General features: G+C 33.8%; 1 long non-coding RNA gene across 1 annotated transcript; it reads left to right on the top strand.

The window, feature by feature from the left end:
- Positions 1–2,097: 2,097 nt before the first annotated feature.
- LOC145790313 (uncharacterized) lies at positions 2,098–5,747 on the top strand. Its single transcript, XR_014328997.1, has 3 exons — positions 2,098–2,224; positions 4,037–4,138; positions 4,264–5,747. It is a non-coding gene; the product is annotated as an uncharacterized LOC145790313 (long non-coding RNA).
- Positions 5,748–6,246: the final 499 nt, after the last annotated feature.

Below are 6,246 nucleotides of genomic sequence, written 5' to 3' on the forward strand. Positions count from 1 at the left end.
CTCAATTAAATTGTAGTTACTACTTAATGAACTTTCACTTACTACTTCATTAGACTTTACTTAATTGGAAGCTCATTGAGTAGTAAGTGGAGTCTAGTGAAGTAGTAAGTGGAAGTTCATTATAAGTGAAACCAAAACTGTGTAGTTAGTGAAGTGTAATAAAATAATAAATGGAAACACATTGAGTAGTAAGTAGAGTCTAGTAAAGTAGTAAATGAAGTTGCAAGTGGAAGCTCATTGAATAGTAAGTGAAATCAAAATTGAGTAGTAAGTGAGGTGTAATGAAGTAATAAGTGGAAACTCATTGAGTAGTAAGTAGAGTTTAGTGAAGTAGTAAGTGAAACTTCATTGAGTAGTAGTGAAATCTACTCAATCAAACTTGACTTACAACTTAATCAAACATGACTACTACTCAATAAGACTCTATTATTATTGAGTGGTAAATAGAATTAGAACAAATTGTAAATAGAGTCACAATGAATGGTCAGTAATAAATAAAATTATGAATTTTAAATTATTAAACACGAAATATGAACTTTAAACAAAATGTGAAAATCTAAAAAATTATTAAACTTAATTTAGTACTCAATAAGACACCACTTCATTTGATTTGATTTACCACTCAATTAAATTTCACTTACTACATAATGATTGGACTTGACTTACTACTCAATTGAATCTCACTTGTTACTTAATAAGACTTTACTTACTATTTCATTAGATTTTAGTTACAACCAAATTAAACCTCACTTACTGATACTTATTAATCCATCAAACTTGACTTACTAAATAAGACTAGTACTTATTATTTCATTAGATTTTAGTTACAACTAAATTAAACCTCACTTACTGATACTTACTAATCCATCAAACTTGACTTACTAAATAAGACTAGTACTTATTATTTTTTCTTATTTCACTTACTACTCAATTAACTTGACTTTCTAGTTAACAATATTTCATTTACTACTCAATTAAACTCCGTTTACTACTTAATGAGATTTCACTTACTATTCAATGATTTTTTCCTTTAATTAGGTGAAATGTTGTTCCAACAAAATTTTAAAATTTATAAATTAAAAACATCACATAATGTTAAAATAAAACAGAGTAGAGACATAAATAGATTCTTACCTAGAGAATTTCTTGAATTTGTAAAAAACAAAATCACCCTCTTTCACTTATCCTTTGTCCAAAAATTATAGAGAAAAACACTATTGCTCATAATGTGTGCAAATGAATTGGGAGATCTTCTATATTTTCTTAATTAACTAGAAATTGTCTTTAATTTGTAAAATCTAAATCACCCTTTTTCACTTATTCTTTGTGAAAAATATGAAAAAAACACAATCTTGTTAATTATTTATGTAAATTAGTTAAGAGTTCTTCTATATTTTTCTAATTAACTATATTCTTATATAGCAATTAATATATTCAAGTGTAGTAGGTAAAAGAAAAAAATTATTGTACATGTTTTGACACTATAACAATTTACACTTTTGGCAACTAAATTTGGTGACTAAAAGGAATTTAGTCGCAACAAATGTCACTTTTCACGACTGAAAACTGTATTAGTCGGCTTTGGTTTAGGGTATGGCTACTAAAATTTTTTAGTCGAGATATATTACTTATTGGCGACTAAATTTATTTTTAGTCGCTAGAAATTTCACTTTTCGGTCCAAAAAAGTGTATTAGTCGCCGTTAGTGTAGATTTTAGGATAAATTTTGTTTTAGTCGTCGTATAATATTTTTTGCCGACAAAAGAAAAATTAGTAGCCAAATAACATGCATATTTTTATGGTTACTCTTTGGTGATCAAGCAATTTTGTTGGCAAATATTAAGTTTTGGTGACAAAAAAAACAGTCATGCTATATTACTTTTTCCAACCAAAAGAAAAATTAGTCACCAAATTAAAACTTTTGGCGACTAATGTTTTAGTCACCGTTGATTTAGGCTTGGCTACAAAATAAAATAGTCGTCATATATATTCATTTTCTGACAAAAACCCAATTTAGTCGCTAAAGGTGAAAAGTTTTTAGAGGGAAATCATTTATTGGCACCCGCCCCGTTCTTTGTTAGACAAAACAACTTGTTCGAAGCTCTCACACAGACTATCCTCCACCACCCAACCTCACAGAAAATCACCTCACCGCAGCTTACCGTACGGAGCACATCGCTAAGGCTATCACCGCAAATCACAACCGCCACAGTCACAGATTATAGGTTGTTTCTCTCTCTCTTGCGCTCACTCTCTCACTTTCGGCCTGTCTGTGTGTGTGTCTCTCTCTCGCTCTCAATCTCTCTCTCTCTCTCTCTCTCTCTATTTCTTACTTTCTAATTGTTACTTTAGGGTTTTATATGCTTGATTTAGTTTAATTACGTGTTGATTTCTAAAATTGGTTTGGTTGTTGTAGTTTGATTTCTAAAATTCTATTTGATGTCTTAAATATGGGTTTGATTTTACTGGATTGATACATTTCCCCCTCTTTTTCCTTTCTCTTTCATTAGTTTATTGAACAGATGCAGCCACACATAATGAGTATTGAGTATGAGTTTGTTGCTAATATATACACTTTCAAAGTGTAACTAATTCTGTTTTCAAAGTGCTTCATGTTTAAGAGGGATAGAATGGATGTATTTGTCCAATTTGTAAAATGAGAATCACAAATGGGGAACTCTTTGTAATTTAGGGTAAATTACAAATACACCTTTCAAAATATTTTGTAGAGAAAGTATACCAAACAAAATGCTTGTTTTCTATTTTTTTTTATTTTTTAAACAACAAGCTAATAACTTAAAAAGAAGAACCTATCATTTCCAGATCGTTTTTAGTTTTATACAAAAACTAAGTTTTGAAAATTCAAAAATAATTTTTGTTTTATTCGTAAAAGCGAGTTTAATCAAACAAGTTTATGTTCAAATTGCTTAATAAATATTTAGGACTATTCAATAATTTCCCTATTCAAAAGACAAGTAAAAATCACTGTTCACCTTCATGAATCACAAAGTTTCATTTTTGCACATTACGATTCTTGTTGTGTACCTTCTTGGCCACTAAAACATATTTTGTATTTCTAATGTCCATTTTAAATTTTGTTCACTGAAAAAATAATATATTACAGATGAAATATCATTAATTATTGTGAGGGTATAGTTAGTTCATTTCAATCCAATTTTTTGTCTACCAAACACTGCCTTAGGATTTCCAATCCTAAACACGCAAGTTGGAATTGCTTGACCTTGAAAATGTTACACATTCAATAGAAACTTATCTGTTTCCTAACTTCTATTGCCAAAGGTTACATTATAGGAAAGACCCTGAAAATGTTACACATGCAATAGAAACTCATTTGTTTCCAAACTTCTATTGCCAAAGGATACATTATAGGAAGGACGACTGAGTAAAACAGAATTGAACATAGCAAAATGATTACTATAATATTCTTACAAGAAATATCATTAGTTTTGATCAAGAAGATAAAGACAAAACAAAATTTTCAAATTTAAAAAAAAAAAATCAAGTAAGTATAAATTTTCTTATTCCCAATCCAAATACAAGTATATAATCAAACTATTGAAATGCACACAATATCAGGATAATTGAAGTTCCTTAGAGTTCCAACACTTTTCAAATCATAGATTAGTGCCACACTTCAATCCATTCTTTTCAACACAAATTTGTCAACCAACACATAGAAACCAAACCTACTCCACCTACCAACACCAATCCCTGCATACTCTGTTTTATTCACCCTCATTAGCCTTTTTGAGCTGCTAATCCACCCTACTCTCTCTTGCTCCCATTTCATTCGATCAACAATTAGCGAGCTCAACCCAATATTCATTCGATCAAAAGTTGGTAAAGCAAACAGGAGTATGCTACTATACAATCATACAAATGGATCTCGATCATTTCCAATAGCAATGTCGATTATGGTGAGAAGTTGTTCATCTCAAGATATAGAAATCACTTTTCCCATATCAATTTTGAATAATACTTTGGCCAGTTCTTAATTTTGTTATTTGAAATTACAGGTAGATGAGGATGGAGATCTGGATTTTCCCAAATTTTATTCAAAATCGCACAAGTCGAAGAACACTAACGACTGAATTCATCCCAAATGTGCTGAGCTACATGTAAGTATTGAACATTGAAAGTTTATGGTATTTAATATTACTTACTAAGGTGGACAAAATTCCTTCGTTATTGTTTGTGAATCAGGTTAATAGTCTAATTTATTTATTTATTTTTTTAATGACAGGATAAGATAGTGAATATACAAATGGCAGCCACCGAAGCGGGGATGCCATTGACTTAGGAGGAACTATCAAGGCAAGTGCTTGGACAAAAATAAAAATTACTTGCGTGGATTTGGCATAGGCCCACAACCCTCTTCGATATCTGATAATGCGACACGAGCTTGTGATAAACATATGGAGGCAATGAGAACTACGATGGAGGTTCTTTGTGAGGAGCGCCAAAGAGATCATGAAGAGCTGATGAGGGAGAAAGATGAACGCCAAAGAGATTGTGAAGAGCTTATGAGGAAGCGAGATGAGATGATGAAACAAATCGAAAAAGGAAAAAAAGCAAGGGAGGCACAACAAGTACAACTCAATCATCTCAACAACGTAGTTTTACGACTCACAACCCTCTTGCAGCATTCGGATGGTCATCCTACTATTTGGTAAGAAGAATTTAATTCATATGACACTAAAAGTTCTACAAAAATAACATGATATTGACGTTATTGTTTTGAAGAACCTGGAATTGTTTTGACAAGAAGTTTGAACTCAAGTCAATAGGATACTTCATTAAGCAATACTTTTGTTGTGTTCATAAAAAATAGACTCTTAACAGTACGAAGCCTAACAAGATTACTAATGCAATTCAATTTCCTTCCAACCTTTTTTGAGACTACAAACAACATACATTCATTTAAGTTCATTGTGAAAAAAAACAATACAACTTAGTTTTGTAATTGCGTTCAAGGGGCGAAAATGCAAAACAACCCCCAAACCATTGTATAGATGTAACGGCCAACTTCCTCATGACAAATAGGACCTGTGGCCGTAGACGACATGAAATAAGCACGTTTAGGTTGGGAGTCAGAGCAAAAAACACCTTAAACTTAGTCGAAAAAGGGTGTTCACGGGGCAAAAATGCAAAACAGCCCCCGAGCCACTATACGGATGTCACGAGCAGCTTCCTTATGACAAATACAACCTGTGGCCATAGACGGTTTGTAATTAGCATGCATAGGTTGGGAGTTAGAGCAGAACATGCCTTAAACTTAGGCGAAAAAAGGAATTCGGGAGGGGGGGAATGAAAAACAGCCCCCAAACCATTGTACAGATGTCACGGGCAGCTTCCTCATGAAAAATAGGACTTGTGGCCACAGATGGCATGTAATTAGCAAGTGTAGGTTGGGAGTTAGAGCTGAAAAAGCCTTAAACTTAGGCGAAAAAGGGCATTCAGGAGGCGAAAATGTAAAACAGCTGCCAAACCATTATATGGATATCACGAGCAGCTTCCTCGTGACAAATAGGACCTGTGGCCACAAACGGGATATAATTAGCACACGTAGGTTGGGTGTTAGAAGCGACAACGTCTTAAACTTAGTCAAAAAGGGCGTTCAGGGGGCAAAAATGCAAACCAGCCTCCAAACCATCATACGGATGTTACGACTAGCTTCCTCGTGACAAATAGGACCTGTGGCTGCAGACGGCATGTCATTAGCGCATGTATGTTGGAAGTTAGAGTCAAAAACACCTTAAACTTAGTCAAAAAAGGGGTTTGGGGGGCGAAAATGCAAAATAGCCCCAAACCACTGTACGGATGCCACGACCAACTTTCTCATAACAAATAGGTCCTATGGCTGCAGACGGCATGTAATTAGCACGCGTAGGTTGAGACTTCGAGCCAAAAACGCCTCAAACTTAGACGAAAAAAAGGGTTCGTGGGGCGAAAATGCAAAACAGCCCCCGAACCACTATATAGACGTTGCGGGTAGATTCCTCATAACAAAGATGACCTGTGGCTATAGACGGTATGTAGTTAGCACGCGTAGGTTGGGAGTTAGAGCCGAAAAAGCCTTAAACAGCAGAAAAAGGGCATTCAGAGGGCGAAAATGCAAAACAGCCTCTGAACCATTCTATGGATGTCATGAGAAGCTTCCTCATAACAAATAGGACCTGTGGCCATAGACGGCATGCATTTAGCACGCATAGGTTGGGAGTTAGTG

This window comes from Camellia sinensis, chromosome 1 (genome assembly GCF_055761805.1).
Source record: "Camellia sinensis isolate YWXY chromosome 1, ASM5576180v1, whole genome shotgun sequence".
In the NCBI taxonomy this organism is placed as follows: domain Eukaryota; kingdom Viridiplantae; phylum Streptophyta; class Magnoliopsida; order Ericales; family Theaceae; genus Camellia; species Camellia sinensis.